Source organism: Macaca fascicularis, chromosome 20, assembly GCF_037993035.2.
Source record: "Macaca fascicularis isolate 582-1 chromosome 20, T2T-MFA8v1.1".
NCBI classification, from domain to species: Eukaryota; Metazoa; Chordata; class Mammalia; order Primates; family Cercopithecidae; genus Macaca; species Macaca fascicularis.
In genome coordinates this window covers 64,694,110-64,715,708 of record NC_088394.1, presented here as the reverse complement: position 1 = coordinate 64,715,708, position 21,599 = coordinate 64,694,110, and the positions used below count along the sequence as shown (strand labels likewise).

General features: G+C 46.9%; 1 long non-coding RNA gene and 2 other non-coding genes across 3 annotated transcripts in view; 2 read left to right on the top strand and 1 right to left on the bottom strand.

Annotated features, from left to right (window-relative positions):
• The window catches only part of LOC135968736 (uncharacterized), a 257,419-nt gene that overhangs the window by 205,314 nt on the left and 30,506 nt on the right, over nt 1–21,599 (bottom strand). The window lies entirely within an intron of this gene.
• Nucleotides 20,658–20,775, top strand: LOC123570742 (small nucleolar RNA U109). The gene has a single exon (XR_006694989.1). It is a non-coding gene; the product is annotated as a small nucleolar RNA U109 (small nucleolar RNA).
• On the top strand, nt 21,305–21,406 carry LOC123570741 (small nucleolar RNA U109). Its single transcript, XR_006694988.2, has one exon. It is a non-coding gene; the product is annotated as a small nucleolar RNA U109 (small nucleolar RNA).

The window sequence follows — 21,599 nt, the reverse complement described above, 5'->3', positions numbered from 1 at the left end:
GGGGTCATTCTCCCCCGGCTCAGGACAGGGGACAGAAGGGCAGAAAATGATGGGAGCCGGGAGAGCAAACAAGACAGCCCAGAGGCTTTACTCAGAAAGTAGCATTTGAACAGAGACTTGAAGGAAGTGAAGGAACCACGCTTCTGAAAGAGCATTCCAGGCAGAGAAAACAGGGCAGAGGCCCCGAGGCAGTAGATTACTTGGAACAGCAAGAAAGCCAGTGTGGCTGGAGTAGAGAAAGCAAGTAGGAAGTGAGTCAGAATATGGGAGGGCCAGGAACACACCTTGTAGAGAGCATGTAGGCCATTGTAAGAACTTTGGTGTCTACTTGGGAAAGCAGGGGAGTCAGCCACTGTTGGTTTTGAGCAGAGGAGTGACGTTGAGAAAATTATAAGGGACAAGGGAAGCAGGGAGGCTGGTGGGGGCTCCATTGCAGTTATCCAGGCAAAAGATGAAATGGCTTGGTTCAGGTTGGTCATTATGGAGTGGGTCTGAAACAGTCGGACTTTTTTTTTTTCTTTTTCTTTTTGAGACAGGATCTTGCTCTGTCACCCCGGCTGGAGTACGGTGGCATGATCACAGCTCACTGCAGCCTCAACCTGTCAGGCTCAAGTGTGATCCTTCCACCTCACCCTCCCAAGTAGTTGGAAATACAGGTGTGTGCCATCACACCTGGCTAGTGTTTTGTTTTGTTTTGTTTTGTTTTGTTTTGTGATGGAGTCTCACTCTGTCACCCAGGCTGGAATGCAGTGGTGCGATCTGGGATCACTGCAACCTCTGCCTCCCAAGTTCAAGCGATTCTCCTGCCTCAGCCTCCTGAGTAGCTGGGGCCACAGGCGGGTGCCACCACATCCAGCTAACTTTTGTATTTTTAATGAAGATGGGGTTTTGCCATGTTGGCCACTCTGGTCTTGAACTCCTGACGTCAGGTGATCCGCCCACCACGACCTCCCAAAGTGCTGGGATTACAGGCATAAGCCACTGCATTTGGCCTAATTTTTTAATTTTCTAATTTTTTTTTTGTTTTGGTGTAAACAGCTTCTCCCTATGGCCCAGGCTGGTCTCTAACTCCTGGGCTCAAGCGATCTTCCTGCCTCAGCCTCCCTAAGTGTTGGGATTACAGACATGAGCCACCATGCCTGGCATATTTTTTAAAACCCAGAAAATAACAAGCATTGGTGAAGATGTAGAGAAATTGGGATCCTTGTGTGGTGTTGGTGGGAATGTAAAATGGTGTAATAGCTATGGAAAACAGTATGGTAGTTCCTTAAAAAAAAAAAAAAAAAGAACTACCATATGATCCAGCAATTCTATGTCTGGGTACATACTCAAAAAAAGTGAAAGCAGGGGCCAGGCATGATGGCTCAGGTCTGTAATCCCAGCACTTTGGGAGGCTGAGGCAGGTGGATTGCTTGAGGTCAGGAGTTTGAGACCAGCCTGGGCAACATGGCGAAACCCCATCTCTACTAAAAATACAAAAATTAGTTAGGCATGATGGTGCACATCTGTTATTCCGGCTACTTGGGGGGTTGAGGTGGAAGAATTGCTCGAACCCAGGAGGCAGAGGTTGCAGTGAGCCGAGATTGTGCCATTGCCCTCCAGCCTGGGTGACAGAGGGCAACTTCATCTCAAAAACAAACAAACAACAAACAAACAACAAAAGCAGGACTTAAAGAGATGTTTGTACACCCATGTTCAGAGCAGCATTATTCACAATAGTCAAAAGGTAGGAACAACCCAAGCATCCACTGATAGATGAATGGATAAGCAAAATGCTTAATAGGTACAGTTTCAGTTTTGCAGGATAAGAAGAGTTCATTGGATGGACGCTGGCAATGGTTGCACAATAGGAATGCACTTAATACCACTGAAGAATACACTAAAAAATGGTGAAGATGGTAAATTTTATGTTATGTGTATTTTAATACATTTTTTTAAAATTTACTAAAAAAAAAAAAAAAAAAAAAAAAAAAAAAAAAAAAACCCCGTGATCAGATTCTGGGTATATTTTGAAGTATTGTCAACAAGATTGACCAAAAGATTGGATGTGGAGTATGAGAGGCAGAGCAGGTCAAGAATGACTCCGGGGTTTTTGGCCTGGCCTGAGCAACCAGCAGGATGACAATACAATTTCCTTTTTTGAGACAGAGTCTTATTCTGTCACCCAGGCTGGAGTGCAGTGGCATAATCACAGATCACTGCAGCCTTGATCTCCCAGGCTCATGCAATCCTCTTGTTTCAGCCTCTCAAGTAGCTGGGACTACAGGTGCATACCACTATGTCCAGTTAGTTTTTTTATTTTTAATTTTAGTAGAGATGAGGTCTTGCTGTGTTGCCCAGGCTGGTCTTGAATTCCTGAGCTCAAGAGATCCTCCCTCCTCGGCCTCCCAAAGTGCTGGGATTACAGGTATGAGCCACCGCACCCAGCCAGATAACGCCATTTCTGAAATAGGGAAGGGAAGTGTAGTGGACACTGTCAGGGCCCTGCTTGGGCTCCCCGGATCACTTTTCCAGTTTCTGAACTCGCCTCCCTTGGTGCTGTGTGCTGTGCTCCTCACAGCCTGCACCTGTAACTAACTCTTCAGTCTCTCTGCCCTTGCAAGGAAGTGCCCAGGAGTTGACTCCCCCAGCCCATAGCCAGTTACCAACTGGTACAGGAATGTGAAAACCCAGTTTCCTTCCCTCCATTTGGACAAACTCCAAGATACCACTTCCTTTCCCAGGGCGAAGCCACCCTCTTTGGGACTTGGCCTGGTATCACATCCCTGTTTGGCTTATTTCTCTTCTTTATCCTGCTTCTCCCACTCATTTACCACTTCCTCCTAGGAACACTTCCTTAATTCACTTCAGGACCAGGGGCCATGGCTCATGCCTGTAATCCCAACACTTTGAGAGGCCAAGGTGGGAGGATCACTTGAGCCCAGGAGTTCGAGACCAGCTCTCTACAAAAAATAAAAATAAAAATAGGCTGGGCATGGTGGCTCATGCCTGTAATCCCAACACTTTGGGAGGTTGAGGTGGGTGGATCACCTGAGCTCAGGAGATCAAGACCAGCCTGGCCAACATGGCAAAACCCTATCTCTACTAAAAATGCAAAGATTAGCTGGGTGTGGTGGCGCACACCTGTAATCCCAGCTACTCAGGAGGCTGAGACAGGAGAATCACTTAAGCCTAGGAGGCAGAGGTTGCAGTGAGCCGAGATGGAACCACTGCACTCCAGCCTGGGTGGGCCACAGAGCGAGAATCTGTTTCAAAATAATAAATAAATAAAACTAGCTGGACGTGGTGGTGTACACCTGTGGTCAGGAGGCTGAGGTGGGAAGATTGCTTCAACCCAGGAGGTTGAGGCTGCAGTGAGCCATGATCAGGCCACTGCACTTCAGCCTGGGAAACAGAGTGAGAACTTGTCTCCAAAAAAAAAAAGTCACTTCAAGCCCGTGAATCCTTGTCTCAGGACTGGCTTCTTGGAGTCTCGGGTAGAGCAAGCTTGGGACTGGGGAAAGATCAGAACTTCCATTTGGGATATGTTTGGAAATGCCTAGGGGTAGCATGTTGAGAGGCTGGGTTGCATACACCAGTTCAGGGGAGACATCTAGCCTAGGGAAGTTCATTTGTCATAATAGGAAAGTATCCATTCTGGGGCAGCCTGTGGAGAAAGGCTTGCCCAGGTACAACCCTGATCCTCCAGGGTCTCCCCGTCTCTAAGTGAGCATGGCCTTCTTCAGCAGTCAGAACGTCCACACTGTCTCCAACACTGTCCAACTACACAGGGCCAGAACTCCTTCTGTTCTTTCCGAAAAAACTGCACTGGCCGAGCACGGTGGCTCATGCCTGTAATCCCAGCACTTTGAGAGGCCGAGGTGGGTAGATCACCTGAGGTCAGGCATTCGAGATCAGCCTGACCAAGATGGTGAAACCTCATCTCTACTAAAAATACAAAAGTTAGCTGGGTCTGGTGGCAGGCACCTGTAATCCCAGCTACTCAGGAGGCTGAGGCAGGAGAATTACTTGAACCTGGGAGGCAGAGGTTGCAGTGAGCCGAGCGCGCCATTGCACTCCCGCCTGGGCAACAGAGGGAGACTCTGTCTCAAAATAATAATAATAATAATTTTGTTTGTTTTTGTTTTTGTTTTGTTTTGAGGCGGAGTCTGGCTCTCTCGCCCAGGCTGGAGTGCAGTGGCCGGATCTCAGCTCACTGCAAGCTCCGCCTCCTGGGTTCACGCCATTCTCCTGCCTCAGCCTCCCGAGTACCTGGGACTACAGGCGCCTGCCACCTCGCCCGGCTAGTTTTTTGTATTTTTTAGTAGAGACGGGGTTTCACTGTGTTAGCCAGGATGGTCTCGATCTCCTGACCTCGTGATCCGCCCGTCTCGGCCTCCCAAAGTGCTGGGATTACAGGCTTGAGCCACCGCGCCCGGCCAATAATAATTAAAAAAAAAAAAAAAAAAAAAAAACTGCTGGATGTGGTGGCTCATGCCTGTAATCCCAGCACTTTGGGAGGCTGAGGCGGGCGGATCACGAGGTCAGGAGATCAAGACCATCCTGGTTAACACTGTGAAACTCCGTCTCTACTAAAAATACAGAAAATTAGCTGGACATGGTGGCGGGCGCCTGTAGTCCCAGCCACTCAGGAGGCTGAGTCAGGAGAATGGCGTAAACCCAGGAGGCAGAGCTTGCAGTGAGCCGAGATCACGCCACTGCACTCCAGCCTGGGCGACAGAGTGAGACTCTGTCTCAAAAAAATAATAATAATAATTTAATAAAAAAACTGCACCTTCCCAGTGCCTCTCGCCTGCATTCACATGTAAACCCATGCTACCTCCTGCCGTGTGGAATCCCTGGCATCGTTTCTTTCCTCTGAGTGTCTCTTCTGCTTCTCTCTTCCTCTTTCCTCCCTCCTAGGAAGCTCATCGGGGCCTGACATGGTGTTGATATTTGTCCCTTCCAAATCTCATGTTGTTGTGTAATTCCCAATGTCAGATGTGGGTCCTGGTGGGAGGTGTTTTGGTCACGGGGGCGGGTCTCCGCTGAATACCTTGGTGCTCTTCTCATAGTAATGAGTAAGATCTTGCTCTGTTCGTTCATCAGGAGCTGGTTGTTTAAAGAGCCTGGTGCCTCCCCCACCTCTCTGTTACTCTCTCTCTCTCCATGTGACATGTCCCCACTTTGCCTTCCACCATGATTGGAAGCTTTCGGAGGCCCTCAGCAGAAGCGGATGCCAGCACCATGCTTTCTGTACAGCTTGCAGAACCATGAGCCAAAATAAATCTTTCTTTATAAATTACCCAGTCTCTGGTATTCCTTTATAGCAATGCAATGGGACCAACACAGGGTCAGAGGTCAGGGCTATCAGACGCTTACCTCTCCAGACTTCCCCACAGCACCCAAACTGAGACATGCCCATGGCCTTGAAGTTAGGGTCCACAGACCTGAGTTGTGAATCGTGCCTCTGAAAATGACTGCCTGAGTGACCTGGCGTGAGTTCCTTGACCCCTGTAAGCCCCCTGGTGCTTTCCACTTGATGAGTGATGGTGAGATTATCCCAAACTGAACTCCTGGCCTTCCCCGACACACCTGCGCCTCCTGCACTCTTTCATTCCAGAGGCTCAGGCCAAGCCATCTTCCACTTTGGCTCCCACTAGATCCCTGAGCTTCCCCAACATCAGGGGAGGGCCCGCCACAGGCCTTTGCACTTGCCGTTCCCTCTGCTTGGATCACTCTTCCCGGACATCCACCTGCCCCTCTCCCTGACCTCCTTCAGGTCTCTACTCAGATGTGGCTCCTCAGAGAGGCCCTCCCCGAACCCCCTGCAGAGACAGCACTCTCCCATCACTCTCTTTTCCCCTCTTTACTCTGCTTTTCTTTTCTTTTCTTTTTTTTTTTCGCTTTTTAGAAGTTAACCTTTGTAGAGCTGGGGTCTCACTCTTGCCCAGGCTGGTCTCCAACTCCTGGGCTCAAGAGATCCTCCTGCCTCGGCCTCCCTAAGCAGTGGGATTACAGGTGTGAGCCACCACACCCAGCCTATATATTTTTTATAGCACTTATCACACTTTAATTTATTAGTATATATAAGATTTTTTTTTTTTTTTTTTGAGATGACCTATAGTAGAGATTAAGAGCACGGACTAGGCACAGTGGCTCATGCCTGTAATCCCAGCACTTTGGGAGGCCGAGGTGGGCAGATCACTTGAGCTCAGGAGTTTGAGACCAGCTTGGGAAACCTGGTGAAACCCTGTCTCTACCAAAAATACAAAAAATTAGCCAGGCATGGTGGTGTATGCCTGTAGTCCCATTTACTCGGGAGGCTGAGTTGGCAGAAGCACTTGAACCTGGAGATTGCAGTGAGCCGAAATTGCACCGCTGCACTCCAGCCTGGGCAACAGAGGGAGACTCTGTCTCAAAAAAAGAAAAAAGAAAAAAAAAGACATTAAGAGCATGGGCTCTGGAGTCACACTGTCCGGCTTTGAGTCCTGAATCCAGCTCTCCTTAGCTGTGAGACCTTGTGACTTTCAATCCCCTTGGAACTCAGTGTTCTAATCTGTAAAACAGGATAAGCATAATAACAACTTCCTCATAGGTTGTGAGTTAATAGTTGTAAAGCACTTTGGGAGACAGTTAACATAAGAGTTTGTTAAATTATACTCACTGTCTCCCTGCACTGAGTGTATCCTCTGCGAGAGGCAAGGGTTTTTGTCTCCTTTGTTTATAGCTATATCTCCAGTGCATAGAATAGCCTGGCATAAAATAGATACTCAAATATTTATTGAATAACGGAAACCAACAAGTCGATCACTGTTAAGCATGTGGCAGGGTGCTAGATCCACAGCAGAGTGAAGATCAGTGTTGGTTCCCTGACCCACCTCACAGTGCTGATAGGAGATCCAATCAGCTAATATAAGGGAAAGTGTTTTGCAAAGTGTCATAAAAGTCATGCAAGTCATAATAAAATGAACTATTACCATTTCTTGATTATTCACTGGATACCAGACTCTGTGCTAAATACTCTCATACATGACCTCATTTTAATCCTCACAACTTTACAAGGTAGTTCTTATTACTCCTATTTTACATACAAAGAAACTGAAGTTAAGTCCCTTGCCCAGGGCAGAGGCAAAGTCAACAGGCTAATCTAGTTGTCACTCCCAAACTCGTTGCCTGACTTAGTAGCCAACCTGCTACCCATAAATATTTGCTGGAAGAATGATTTGGGGGAACAGGTCTTTTGTGTATTTGGAAGAATTCCACAATATTCAATCCTTTCTCTAAGAACCTCTCAAAATAAACACATTTGCCTTTGGTCAAGGTTAAATTCTGGGTCTTCCAAGAAACATTCAGAAAGAGCTTTTCTGCCCATTTTTGGTAGTAAATTTCCCAGCGCTTCACTCCCACGGAGCACACTTAAAGGGATGTGTCCCAAAGACAAGAGGGTGTTTTCCAGTCTTCCAGGAAGTGGCCTTAAAACCGGGTGAGGCTCTGTTTTCTGGCGCCTCATACCCCAGGGCTCTGCGAGAATGATTCCACAATCTTACCTCCTTGCATCTCTTTGCCCTGTGACATCACCGGCCAGCTCTTCCTATTTATCACTTCTGAATCCTTAAAGGTGCTGAGGCAGCCTGCCCAGATCGAGAAACCTGGGCTGTATACCTTCCCTTTCCCTGAATCTTGGGTGGGGCTGTGCTGCCTTCAGCACTGGGGAGTTTTTGCCAAGGCCTGAGCTGTCAGTTTCCAGAGAACAGAAGCCAAGCATTTGTGTATGTGTGTACGCTGAGGGCAAGGAGTCAATTAATAAGCACTCACGACGCCCCGAGTCCCGCTGCAGTGGTTGGTTAAGGTCTAGAAACTCTGAGAACTTTAGGGCCAAAAAGGACCTTAAAGAAAATAATAATGGTAATAATAATAACAACAAAATAATACAAATCTGCCCTCAGAGCCATTCTTCATCCTTCCCCTAAAAGGCAGGGGTGACCCCTGCAGACTGTTTCCCAGGCTCCCTTGAAAGATGACATCCTGCTGGATTCAGCTGATGGAGGCACTACTGGGAGGGCAGAAGGCAGGACAAACAAAAGAGCCAGAGAGCTTTCTCAACAGTGTCTTAGAAGTGGTTGTGTCTTGTCTGCAGATCCAGCTTGGCTGTGGGTCTGCTAGGTGACCCCAGACTCTAGGCTCCAGTAATACCAGGTTTCCTTTTTATTATTATTTTTTTTGAGACGGAGTCTCGCTCTGTCGCCCAGGCTGGAGTTCAGTGGCGCAATCTCGGCTTGCTACAACCTCCGCCTCCAGGTTCAAGCGATTCTCCTGCGTCAGCCTTCTGAGGAGCTGGGACTACAGGTATGTGCCACCACACCCAGCTAATTTTTGTATTTTTAGTAGAGATAGGTTTCACCGCATTGGCCAGGCTGGTCTTGAATTCCTGACCTCGTGATCCACCCACCTCAGTCTCCCAAAGTACTGTGATTACAGGCATCAGTCACCGCTCCTGGTCACCTTTCCCTTTCTTCCTTTTGCTAAGGGGTAGCAGGCGTCATGCTGTCTAATCTCTGTGTGGCATCACCATCCCTGTTTGTCTTCTCATCCTCTCCATTACCTCTTTTTTTTTTTTTTTTTTTTTGAGATAAGGTCTCACTCTGTTGTCCAGGCTGGAGTGCAGTGGTGCCATCACAGCTCACTGCAGCCTCAACCTCTTGGGCTCAAGCAATCCTCCCACCTCAGTCTCCCAAGTAGCTAGGACTACAGGTGCACGCCACCATGCCTGGCTAATTTTTATTTGTTGTACAGATGGGGTCTCCCTATGTTACTCATGCTCCTCTGGTTTAAATACTCACAGTGGTTTTTGTCTTCCTGACTGGATCCTGACTGATAGAATAGTTAAAACTTACACAGTACTTACTACATGCCAGACACTGTTCTAAGTGCATGATGGAAGTTAGCTTATTTAATTTTACCATCAGGGGAATGATTACACATTACAGATGAGAAAACTGAGGCACAGAGAGTTTGATCCAGCCCAGTGAGATCCCATATCTGGATCCATATCAAAAGTTGCCCAGGAAGGCCAGGTGCAGTGGCTCACGCCTATAATCCCAGCTCTTCAGGAGGCCGAGGCTGGTGGATTACTTGAGGTCAGAAGTTCAAGACCACCCTGGCCAAAATGGAGAACCCCTGTGTCTACTAAAAATACAAAAATTAGCTGGGTGTGGTGGCTCAGGCCTGTAGTCCCAGCTACTCGGGAGGTTGAGGCAGGAGAATCGCCTGAACCCAGGAGACAGAGGTTGCAGTGAGCCGAGATAGCATCTCTGCACTCCAGCCTGGGCGACAGAGGAAGACTGTCTCAGAAATAAATGAAATGAAATAAAATAAAATAAAATAAGAGGAAGTGACGGATGCCATCCTATCCGCCCTGAGTCAGACTCTTCCAACCTATTGGGCCCAGCACTCTGGAGATGTAATAGACTCTCTAGGTGATTTTGATGCAGTTAACCCAGCACCTTTCCATGAACTGGTACTATCCAAGAAAGTGTAACTTTGTTTTGGTGATGAGCACACCAAGATTTAGATCAGTAATGTGACCTACACAGCAAGCTCAGTGGCAGACAAAAAACAGGGCCAAGGATAGCACTTTCTACTCCTCCCACCACTTTCTCGTTCAAGGTCGCATGTCTGGTTCTGATGTTTGGACTTGCTTCTCCTTCAAGCCATCTGAAGCCACTTCTTATTAGAAATATTTTGGAAAATTCAGTATATAAACAGATGTATATACAGGATTGCTGAGTGGCTGATCAGTGTTTGGGAAAAGGAAAAGGGAGGCAGTTTAGTTCACTTAATCTCTTATTTTCCAGCTGTTGTGAATAATTTTAGAGAGCTTGTTAACTCTTGCACATACTATCTTCCCCTTATTAATTCATTAAGACTGTGGTCAGGCCAAGAACCTATATTTTTTAACAGAAGCCCAAAGTCATATGACAATTTGAGAAAATAGAATCAAAATCCAAAAAGCCCAGAATTTGAATGCATTTCAGCAAAATGTCAACTCTATAAGAATTGGATTTTTACGTTGTGGTGCACACTTGTGATCCCAGCTACTTGGGAGGCCGAGGTGGGAGGATTGCTTGAACCTGGGAGGTGAAGGCTGCAGTGAGCCTTGATCACGCCACTGTACTCCAGCCTGGATGATGGAGTAAGACCCTGTCTCAAAAAAAAAAAAAAAAAAAAAAAAAAGGCTGGGTGCAGTTCTCATACCTGCCTGTAATCTCAGTCAGCACTTTGGGAGGCCAAGACAGATGGATCACTTGAGGTCAGGAGTTCAAGACTAGCCTGGTCAACATGGCAAACTCTGTCTCTACTGAAAATATAAAAATTAGCCAGGCATGGTGGTGCACACCTATAATCCCAGCTACATGGAAGGGTGAGGTGGGAGAGTCGTTTGAACCTGGGGGACAGAGGTTCCAGTGGGCAGAAACTGTACCACTGCATTCCAGCCTGGGCAACAGAGTGAGACTCCAGCTCAAAAAAATAATAATAATAAAAATGAGAATTGGATTTTTGTCCCTTTTCCTCCCATTGCTACATTCCCAGAATCAACAACAGTGTCTGGCACACTGTGTGTGTATGTGTGTGTGTGTGTGTGTGTGTGTGTGTATTTTTTTTTTTGAGACAGAGTCTCACTCTGTCACCCAGGCTGGAGTGTAGTAGTGTAATCTCAGCTCACTGCAGCCTACACCTCCTGCATTCAAGTGATTCTCTCACCTCAGCCTCTGGAGTAGCTGCAACTACAGGTGCACACCACCATACCCAGCTAATTTTTATATTTTTAGTAGAGACAGGGTTTCACCATGTTGGCCAGGCTGGTCTCGAACTCCTGACCTCAAGTGATCTGCCCGCCTCAGCTTTCCAAAATACTGGGATTACAGGTATGAGCCAGTGCACCCAGCCCCTTAATAAATATTTATTGAATGAAATAATAATGATTTTTTAATTGTATTTTTAAAATCTTTTCTATATAGTTATTCGCTGATCCTCATGATGGACAGAACAGATATCTGTATATCCCAATATTCAGAAGAGTCCCTGTGATGGTTAATACTGAGTGTCAACTTGACCGGATTGAAGGATACAAAGTATTGATCCTGGGTGTGCCTGTGAGGGTGTTGCCAAAGGAGATTCACATTTGAGTCAATGGGCTGGGAAAGGCAGACCTACCCTTAATCTGGTGGGCACAATCTGATCTGCCGCCAGAGAATATAAAGCAGGCAGAAAAACGTGAGAAGGCGAGACTGGCCTAGCCTCCCAGACTACATCTTTCTCCTGTGCTGGATGCTTCTTGCCCTCATCGGACTCCAAGTTCTTCAGTTTTGAGACTTGGACTGACTCTCCTTGCTCCTCAAGCTTGAGGACAGCCTATTGTGGGACCTTGTGATTGTGTCAGTTAATTCTTAATTAAGTCATATATGTGTGTGTGTATATATATATATGGGAGTCATATATATGTATGGGAGTTATATATATAGGATAGATATATATATAGGATATATATCCTATTTATGTGTGTATATATATCCTATATATTTACATATATATATCCCATTAGTTCGGTTCCTCTAGGGAAACCTGACCAATACAGTCCCCAGTAAACACAAGATAAAACTGAGTTCAGGCTAGGCGCGGTGGCTCATGCCTGTAATCCCAGCACTCTGGGAGGCCAAGGCGGACAGATCACGAGGTCAGGAGATCGAGACCATCCTGGGTAACACAGTGAAACCCCGTCCCTACTAAAAAATACAAAAAATCAGCTGGGTGTAGTGGTGGGCGCCTGTAGCCCCAGCTACTCAGGAGGCTGAGACAGGAGAATGCAGTGAACCTGGGAGGCAGAGCTTGCAGTGAGCCAAGATTGTGCCACTGCACTCCAGCATTCCAACCTGGGCGACAGAGCAAGACTCCGTCTCAAAAAAAAAAAAAAAAAAAAAAAAACTGAGTTCAGAGAGCTTAGGTAGCTTGCCAGGTTAGGTGTTACAAACTCTCTTCATGAAATTTTTCTCTCCCAGCTGATAGGATGAAAGTGATGAGAACGGCCAAGCGCGGTGGCTCAAGCCTGTAATCCCAGCACTTTGGGAGGCCGAGGCGGGTGGATCACGAGGTCAGGAGATCGAGACTCTCCTGGCTAACATGGTGAAACCCCGTCTCTACTAAAAATACAAAAAACTAGCCGGGCGTGGTGGCGGGTGCCTGTAGTCTCAGCTACTTGGGAGGCTGAGGCGGGAGAATGGTGTGAACCCGGGAGGCGGAGCTTGCAGTGAGCCAAGATCACACCACTGCACTCCAGCCTGTGAGACACAGCGAGACTCCGTCTCAAAAAAAAAAAAAGAAAGTGATGAGAACAAACACAGGCAGAAGAACGCAGATATAAATGCAAAATAAACTACCATAATAAATAAAATAACTTGATAGGGATAAGAAATCCTAGTATTTATCACTAGAGGAGGAGATTGGAGGCTCAAAGATTCCAGGGGACACACAAATTCCTCTCTCTCTCAAACTCTTAACTTTAGTTATAATTCAAGCAGTCCTCACTTGCCTGTTAAGTGCTAACAAAGATCCCCCCCTTGGCTGGGTGCAGTGGCTCACTCCTGTAATCCCAGCACTTTGGGAGGCCAAGGCGGGTAGATCACCTGAGGTCAGGAGTTCAAGACCAGCCTGGGCAAAAAGGTGAAACAACATCTCTACTAAAAGTACAAAAATTAGCCAGGTGTGGTGGTGGGTGCCTGTAATCCCAGATACTTAGGAGGCTGAGGCAGGAGAATTGCTTGAAGCCAGGAGGCGGAGGCTGCAGTAAACTGAGATGGTGTCACTGCGCTCTAGCCTGGGCAACAGAGTGAGGTTCCATCTCAAAAATAAATAAATTAATTAATTAAATAAAAATAGCTCCCTCTTATTCCATGTCATTAAGTGCTAAGGGCTTTGTGCACGTTATTTCATTTAATTTTAGCATATTTCCCCTGGACTACTGCAATAGCTTTCCTTAGTGCCCTTCTGATCTGTTTTCCCCACTACTGTTCAACTGATCTTTTAAAACTCCCAAATCTGGCTGGGTGCGGTGGCTCATGCCTTAATCCCAGCACTGTGGGAGGCCTAGGTGGGGGGGATCACCTGAGGTCAGGAGTTCAAGACCAGCCTGGCCAACATGGTGAAACTCTGTCTCTGCAAAAATACAAAAAAATTAGGCAGACATGATGGCAGGTGCCTGTTATCCCAGCTACTCGGGAGGCTGAGGCACAAGAATCACTTGAACCCAGGAGGCGGAGGTTGCAGTGAGCTGAGATCGCGCCACTGCACTCCAGCCTAGGCGACAGAGCAAGACTCCATCTCCAAAAATAAATAAATAAATAACTCCCAAGTCTGATCACTTTGCATCCCTGATTAAAATCTGTGAATGCTGCCGGGCGCGGTGGCTCAAGCCTGTAATCCTAGCACTTTGGGAGGCCGAGACGGGTGGATCACAAGGTCAGGAGATCGAGACCACCCTGGCTAACACAGTGAAACTCCGTCTCTACTAAAAAATACAAAAAAAACTAGCCAGGCGAGGTGGCGGGCACCTGTAGTCCCAGCTACTCGGGAGGCTGAGGCAGGAGAATAGTGCGAACCCGGGAGGCGGAGCTTGCAGTGAGCTGAGATCGGCCACTGCACACCAGCCTGGGCGACAGAGTGAGACTCCGTCTCAAAAAAAAAAAGGTAAAATCTCTGAATGCTTCCCCACTGGGCTGTTGCCAGGGCTTGTAAGGTCCTGTGGGGCCTAGTCCCCACCTACCCCTTCATTCACTGTACTCAACACATACTTACTGAGGGTCTACTATACGTCAGACACTATTTGGGGCACCAGAGATACAACAGTGAACCAAATAGGCAAGGTCGTTGCTTTCATGAAGTTTATGATAATAAACAATTGGAGAAATAAAAAAGATAATTATAGACCATGTAGTGTAAGTGCTGTGAAGGAAAAATAAAACAATGAGATAGTTACTGGGAAAGTCCATTTTTGATAGAAAAGTCAGGGCAGATGCACTCAGGTGACATCGAAGCTAGGACCTGAATGTGGAGAAGGAGCTGGTCATGGAAAAAGCTGGGAGAAGGGGTATTCTAAGCAGAGGAAATAGCATGTGCAAAGGTCCTGAGGTAGGCAACTTCTAGACACCAGGAACAGAGAAGTCAGTATGGCTGAAGGAAAGAGAAAGAGAGAGAAGGTGAGGTTAGAAAAACAGGTGAAAGCCAGAAAGAGGTTTGACTTTTATTCTAAAATAAAAGGAACCTACTAAGGAATTTTCTTTATTTTTTTCTTTTTTTTCTTTCTTTCCTTCCTTTCCTTCCTTCCTTTCTTTCCTTCTTTCCTTTCCCTCCTTCCTTTCCTTCCTTCCTTACTTTCCTTCCTTTCCTTCCTTCCTTTCCTCCCTCTTCCCTCCCCTCCCCTCTGTTCCCTTCCCTTCCCTTCCCTTCCCCTCCCTTCCCCTCCCTTCCCCTCCCTTCCCCTCCCTTCCCCTCCCTTCCACCGCGCCCAGCCAAAGCTACTAAAGAATTTTAAGTAGAGGAAGAATATGATGTAATTTATATTTTATAACAATGCCCTCCTGGCTACTGTGTGAAAAATTGATTGGGAGCAGGAGGGATTAAAGGAAGGTACAAGAGAGAAGGCTGGTGCTTTGTCCAGGTGACAGGTGATGGACTTGGCTTGGACCATGGTGGTGGCAGAGGAGATGTAGAAAAGTGGTCAGATTCTAGATAGAGCTTTGAGTCAAACTGACAAACTGGCTGAGATACTGGCTTTGGAGGTGAAGGAAAGAAGGACTCAAGGTGGCCTCCTACAGAGGCTTGGATAGATGGTGGTGCCATTTATAGAGGAAGGAGTCAGCATTTCCTAGTGGACTGTGATGTTGGAGGTGCTAAGACCTAGCCAGGTGCAGAGGCCAGTTGGTTGTGGGCAGTTTGGGTCTGGTACTGAGGTTAGGCTGAGCTGGAGTTACTCATGCGACTATCTCCACACAGATGATACTTAAAGCCATTGGATTGGCCTGAGGGACTTGGATATTTGAAGACTGGGTGGAGGGGGAGGGACTAGAGAGGTAAAAGGAAAACCAGAAGATTGAAGTCCACAGGAGAGAGGATTTCAGAAAAGAAAAAAAGTGGTCGGCTGGGCATAGTGGCTCACACCTGTAATCCCAGCACTTTGGGAGGCCAAGGCAGGTGGATCACTAGGTCAGGAGATCAAGACCATCCTGGCCAACGTGGTGAAACCCTGTCTCCACTAAAAAAAATACAAAAAAGATTAGCTTGGCGTGGTGGCACATGCCTGTAATCCCAGCTACTCCGGAGGCTGAGGCAGGAGAATAGCTTGAACCTGGGAAGTGGAGGTTGCAGTGAGCCGAGATCACGCTACAGCACTCCAGCCTGGCGACAGAGTAAAACTCCGTCTCAAAAAAAGAAAAGAAAAGAAATGAAAAAAAATGGTCAACTAAGTCACATGTTGCAGGGAGGCCGTGAAAGATGTGTTCAGAGATAGGTCCACTGAATTTGGCTAGTGGGAGTCTTTGGGAGAACAGTTTCACTGGAGAATCAACCCAGAAACTTGATTGGATGAGACAGAAGAGTGAAATGGAGGTGAGGAAACATTTACAGAAACTTTTTCCAAGTTTGGCTTAAAGGGTAGTAAGGAAATTGGGTATAGCTGCAGGGGTGTGTAGGATCAAGTGAGGGTTTGTTTTCTATTAGGTTGGTGCAAAAGTCATTGCAATTTTTGCCGTTAAAAGTAACGGCGGCCGGGCGCGGTGGCTCAAGCCTGTAATCCCAGCACTTTGGGAGGCCGAGACGGGCGGATCACGAGGTCAGGAGATCGAGACCATCCTGGCTAACACGGTGAAACCCCGTCTCTACTAAAAAATACAAAAAAAAGTAGCCGGGTGAGGTGGCGGGCGCCTGTAGTCCCAGCTACTCGGGAGGCTGAGGCAGGAGAATGGTGTAAACCTGGGAGGCGGAGCTTGCAGTGAGCTGAGATCCGGCCACTGCACCCCAGCCTGGGCGGCAGAGCAAGACTCCGTCTCAAAAAAAAAAAAAAAAAAAAAAAGGAATGGCAAAAACCGCAATGACTTTTGCACCAACCTAATAAATAGAATTTACTAGAACCATGTTCTCCAGACTTTAGTCATTGAATAACCATCTTTATTTTTGCCCATCCTTATCCCTGGGTGCTGCATACTTAAAATTTTTCTTACAACTCAACTTACTTTTTTTTTTTTTGAGACAGAGTCTCACTCTGTCGCCCAGGCTGGAGTGCAATGGGGCGACCTCAACTCACTGCAACCTCTGCCTTCTGGGTTCAAGCCATTCTCCCGCCTCAGCCTCCCAAGTAGCTGGGACTACAGGTGTGTGCCACCATTCCCGGCTAATTTTTTGTATTTTTACTAGAGACGGGGTTTCACTGTGCCAGGATGGTGTCAATCTCCTGACCTCATGATCTGCTCGCTTCAGCCTCCCGAAATGCTGGGATTACAGGCGTGAGCCACTGCACCTGGCCTAAAAAAAAAATCAACTTACTTTTAATTAAGTCAGCAGTGCACCCGCCTGTAGTCCCAGCTACTTGGGAGGTTGAGGTGGGAGGATTGCTCGAGCCCAGGAGTTCAGGGTTCCATCATTAAATTCTAGCTGGATATTGCTGCCTGCTGGAGGCTGAGCATAGGACCAGCTCTTTGTTTAAGAAAGGAAGTTGTCGCCAGGAGCGGTGGCTCACGTCTATAATCCCAGCACTTTGGGAGGCTGAGGCAGGTGGATCACTTGAGGTCAGGAGTTCGAGACCAGCCCAGCCCCATGGTGAAACCCTGTCTCCACTAAAAACACAGAATTTAGCCAGGTGTGGTGGTAGGCGCCTGTAATCCCTGCTACTCAGGAGGCTGAGGCAGGAGAATTGCTTGAACCCATGGGATGGAGGTTGCACTGAGCTGGGATCACCCCACTGCACTCCAGTCTGGGTGACAGAGCGAAACTCTGTCTCAAAAATATAAAATAAAATAAAATATTAAAAAATAAAAAGTCTGAATAGGAAACATTGGCCATCTATTGTCTCTAAGCTTGGCCACCTGTGAGATATAAGAATCTTGGTCTCCACAACCCCTTATCTTAACCCAGACACTCCTTTCTTTGGATTCCAAGTCTTTAGACTAATAACAACTCTTTCAACCAATTGCCAATTGGAAAATCTTTGAATCCACCTGTAAACCCCTGCTTCCAATTGTCCTGCCTTTCTGGACCAAACCAATGTATATTTCACATGTGTTGATTGGCGGCTTATGTTCCCCTAAAACATATAAAACCAAGCTGTAACCCAAGCATTTTGAGCACATGTTCTCGGGACTTCTTGAGACGGTGCGTCCAGCCATGGTCACTCATATTTGGCTAAGAACAAATCTCTACATATTTTAACAGAGTTTGCCTCTTTTTGTTGACACGTCCCAGCCTAGAATATTCTCTTTCAAAGAACATTCTAAATAAGGCAAGTCTTTCAAGTGTTACGTAAATGCTGCATTCACTGATGGAGTAGGAAATAGCCATTTAACATGCTATTGTAGAAAAATATTTATTTTTATGAAAAGATGTACACATAAAGAGAAGTTTCCAGCCAGGCGCGGTGGCTCACGCCTGTAATCCCAACACCATGGGAGGTTGAGGTGAATGGATCATGAGGTCAGGAGATTGAGACCATGCTGGCTAACAGGGTGAAACCCCATCTCTACCAAAAATACAAAAAGCCAGGCGTGGTGGTGGGTACCTGTAATCTCAGCTACTCGGGAGACTGAGGCAGGAGAATCACTTGAACCCAGGAGGCGGAGGTTGCAGTGAGCCGAGATTGCGCCACTGCACTCCTGCCTGGGCGACAGAGAAAGACTCCATCTCAAAAAAGAAAAAAAAAAAAAGATGTACACAATGTTTTGTTGGATATAAGAAATGTATCAGGCCGGGTGCAGTGGCTCGAGCCTGTAATCCCAGCACTTTGGGAGGCCGAGATGGGCGGATCACGAGGTCAGGAGATCGAGACCATCCTGGCTAACACGGTGAAACCCCGTCTCTACTAAAAAATACAAAAAAAAGTAGCCGGGTGAGGTGGCGGGCGCCTGTAGTCCCAGCTACTCGGGAGGCTGAGGCAGGAGAATGGCCTAAACCCGGGAGGCGGAGCTTGCAGTGAACTGAGATCCGGCCACTGTACTCCAGCCTGGGCGACAGCATGAGACTCCCTCTCAAAAAAAAAAAGAAATGTATCAATGACTGGATAGAGTGATAGCTAACTGGACGGATACGTGATGAAGCAAATGTATCGAAATGTCAATAGGAGAATCTAGGTGGTGGCATATGGGTGCTTGCTATACAACTCTTTCATTCTCTTGTGTCTTTGAAAATTTCTATAATAAAATATTTGGGGCCCGGCACCATGGCTCATGCCTGTAATCCCATCACTTTGGGAAGCCAAGGTTGGCGGATCACTTGAGGTCAGGAGTTGAAGACTGTTCCGGCCAACACGGCAAAATCCCATCTCTACTAAAACGGCAAAAAATTAAAAAAAAAAAAAAAAAAAAAAAAAATTAGACCGGGCACGGTGGCTCACGCCTGTAATCCTAGCACTTTGGGAAGCTGAGATGGGTGGATCACCTGAGGTCAGGAGTCGGAGACCAGCCTGACCAACATGGTGAAACCCCATCTCTACTAAAAACACAAAAATTAGCAGGCCATGGTGGTGCACGTGTGTGATCCCAGCTACTCGGGAGGCTGAGACAGAAGAATTGCTTGAACCAGGGAGGCAGAGTTTCCAGCTAGCCAAGATAGTGCCATTGTACTCCAGCCTGGGCGACGAGAGCAAAACTCTGTCTCAAAAAAAATAAATAAATTAAGGCCGGGCGCACTGGCTCATGCCTGTAATCCCAGCACTTTGGAAGGCTGAGGCGGGCAGATCGCCTGAGGTCAGGAGTTCAAGGCCAGCCTGGCCAACATGGTGAAACCCCATGTCTACCAAAAAATACAAAAATTAGCCAGGTGTGGTGGTGGGTGCCTGTAATCCCAGCTACTCAGGAGGCTGAGGCTAGAAAATCTCTTGAACCTGGGAGGCAGAGGTTGCAGTGAGCCATGAGTGATTGTGCCATTGCACTCCAGCCTGGGCAATAGAGTGAGACTCCGTTTCAAAAATAAATAAATAAATAAAATAATATCTAGGCCGTGCGCGGTGGCTCACACCTGTAATCTTAGCACTCTGGGAGGACGAGGTGGGCGGATCACCTGAGGTCAGGAAATCAAGACCAGCCTGGCCAACATGGTAAAACCCTGTCTCTACTAAAAATACAAAAATTAGCTGGGCATGGAGGCAGGTGTCTGTAATCCCAGCTACTTGGGAGGCTAAGGCAGGAGAATCGCTTGAACCCAGAGGCAGCGGTTGCGATGAGCCAAGATTGCACCATTGCATTCCAGTCTGGGCAACAAGAGTGAAACTCCATCTCGAAATAATAATAAGTAAAGAATAATTGCCTTTTGTGGAAAAAAAGTAGTACATAAATGCACAAGATATGTAATAAGTAGTCTTTTCCAAAAGAAAGCCTGTTAATGTCACCTTCTCTGAATAGAAACCCGTTAATGGTTTCCCATTCTCTGAAATAAAAACTCTTAAAGTCTTCAGGGGCTGTCTGGTCTGGCCCCTGAGTACTCTCCCGCCCACACTGCCCTGTGCTCTAGTGGTAGGTCCTCTGGCCATCCCTTGAATGTGCCATAATCTTTTCTGCTATAGGTCTTTTGCTCCTGCTCTTTCCTCTGCCTGGAGCACTCTTCTTTTCCACTTAATTTACGCTTATCCTTCAATCTTAGCTGAGTGCTGTTTCCTTAGGGAAGGCTTTCTTGACTTCTCTAACTAGGTCAGAAAACTTTTTTTTTTTTTTTTTTTTGAGACAGAATCTTGCTCTGTCACCCAGGCTGGAATACAGTGGCACCATCTAGGCTCACTGCAACCTCCACTCTCCCAACCCTCCTGTCCCCCGGGATCAATCAATCCTTCCATCTCAGCCTCCCAAGTAGCTGAGACCACAGGTGCACACCACCATGCCCCGTTAATTTTTGTACTTTTTGTAGAGATGGGGTTCTGCCATGTTTCCCTGGGAGGCTGGTCTCAAACTCCTGGGCTCAAGTGATACTCCTGCCTTGGCCTCCCGAAGTGCTGGGATTACAGATGTTCGAACCATTGTGCCCAACCAAAGCCCAATATTTGATGCTCTTGTAGGACTGAATATACTAACCCTTGTCATTGTTTAAATTGTCCATTTATGTGTAGACAACTTGGCTAATTATCCACATTTAATTTTAATTTTTGGTTAAATTCTATCTCCTCACTAGCCTGTGAACCATACGAGGACAGAGAGTAAGTGTTTAGCTCACGGTTAGATCCCCAGGATTCAAAATAGCAAACAATAAGTGCTCAATAAATACTTATTAAATGAATGAATGGAGAACAGACACCAAAACCACATTTCCAGATGATGAAATTATGAGTAATTTTGTTCTGTCTCTCTCTGCGGCGTATCTATATCTTCTTTTCCTATTCGTTTTCTACCAGAAAAAGTGTGCTGTGAGTTAAAAACTAGTCTTTTGTGGACTAGTGTGGAACTGTCTGTTCCTGATTCCTGTGGAAGCAGGAATACATTCATAACATGCTCCATTAAAAAAGGAGTTCTAGGCCAGGCAGAGTGCCTCATGTCTGGAATCCCAGCACTTTGGGAGGCCGAAGCAGGAGGATGGCTTGAGGCCAGGAGTTCAACATCAGCTTGGGCAACATAATGAGCCCCCTGTCTCTACGAAAAAATAAAAATAAATTAATAAAAATTAGCCAGTCATGGCGGCACACACCTGTAGTCCCAGGTACTCAGGAGGCTGAGGATTGCTTGAGCCCGGGAGGTTGAGGCTGCAGTGACCTGTGATTGTGCCACTGCACTCCAGCCTGGGCGACCCAGCAAGACCCTGTCTCAAAAAAAAAAAAAAAAAAAAAAAGGCCAGGTGCAGTGGCTCACGCCTGTAATCCCAGCACTTTGGGAGGCCGAGGCAGGTGGATCACCTGATGTCAGGAGTTTCAGACCAGCCTGACCAACATGGCAAAAGCCTGACTCTACTAAAAATAAAAATTATCCAGTTGTGGTGGCGGGTGCCTGTAATCCCAGATACTCGGGAGGCTGAGGCAGGAGAATCGCTTGAACCCGGGAGCCAGAGGTTGCAGTGAGCCGAGATCACGCCATTGTACAGAGCTAGATTTCATCTCAAAAAAAAAAAAAAAAAAAAAAAAAAAAAAGGATCCTCAGGGCTGCCAACTTTATAGTAGAAGTTGAGGTGGTAGTGGATTTCTCCTACACAAAAGACCAAGTAAACAAACAGGAAAAAAAGTTTAAAGAACCAAAACACCAATCTTATCTGAGTTCTAGTTTTCCAGGGTGTGATCCAGAACCTATGGATCAAAACCAGAATCCAGCAGCAATTCAGCGTGAGGCACTAACAGTTCTCCTGCTTCCCAATACCCGTACCCCACCTCTGCTCCCGCCCACGAATCT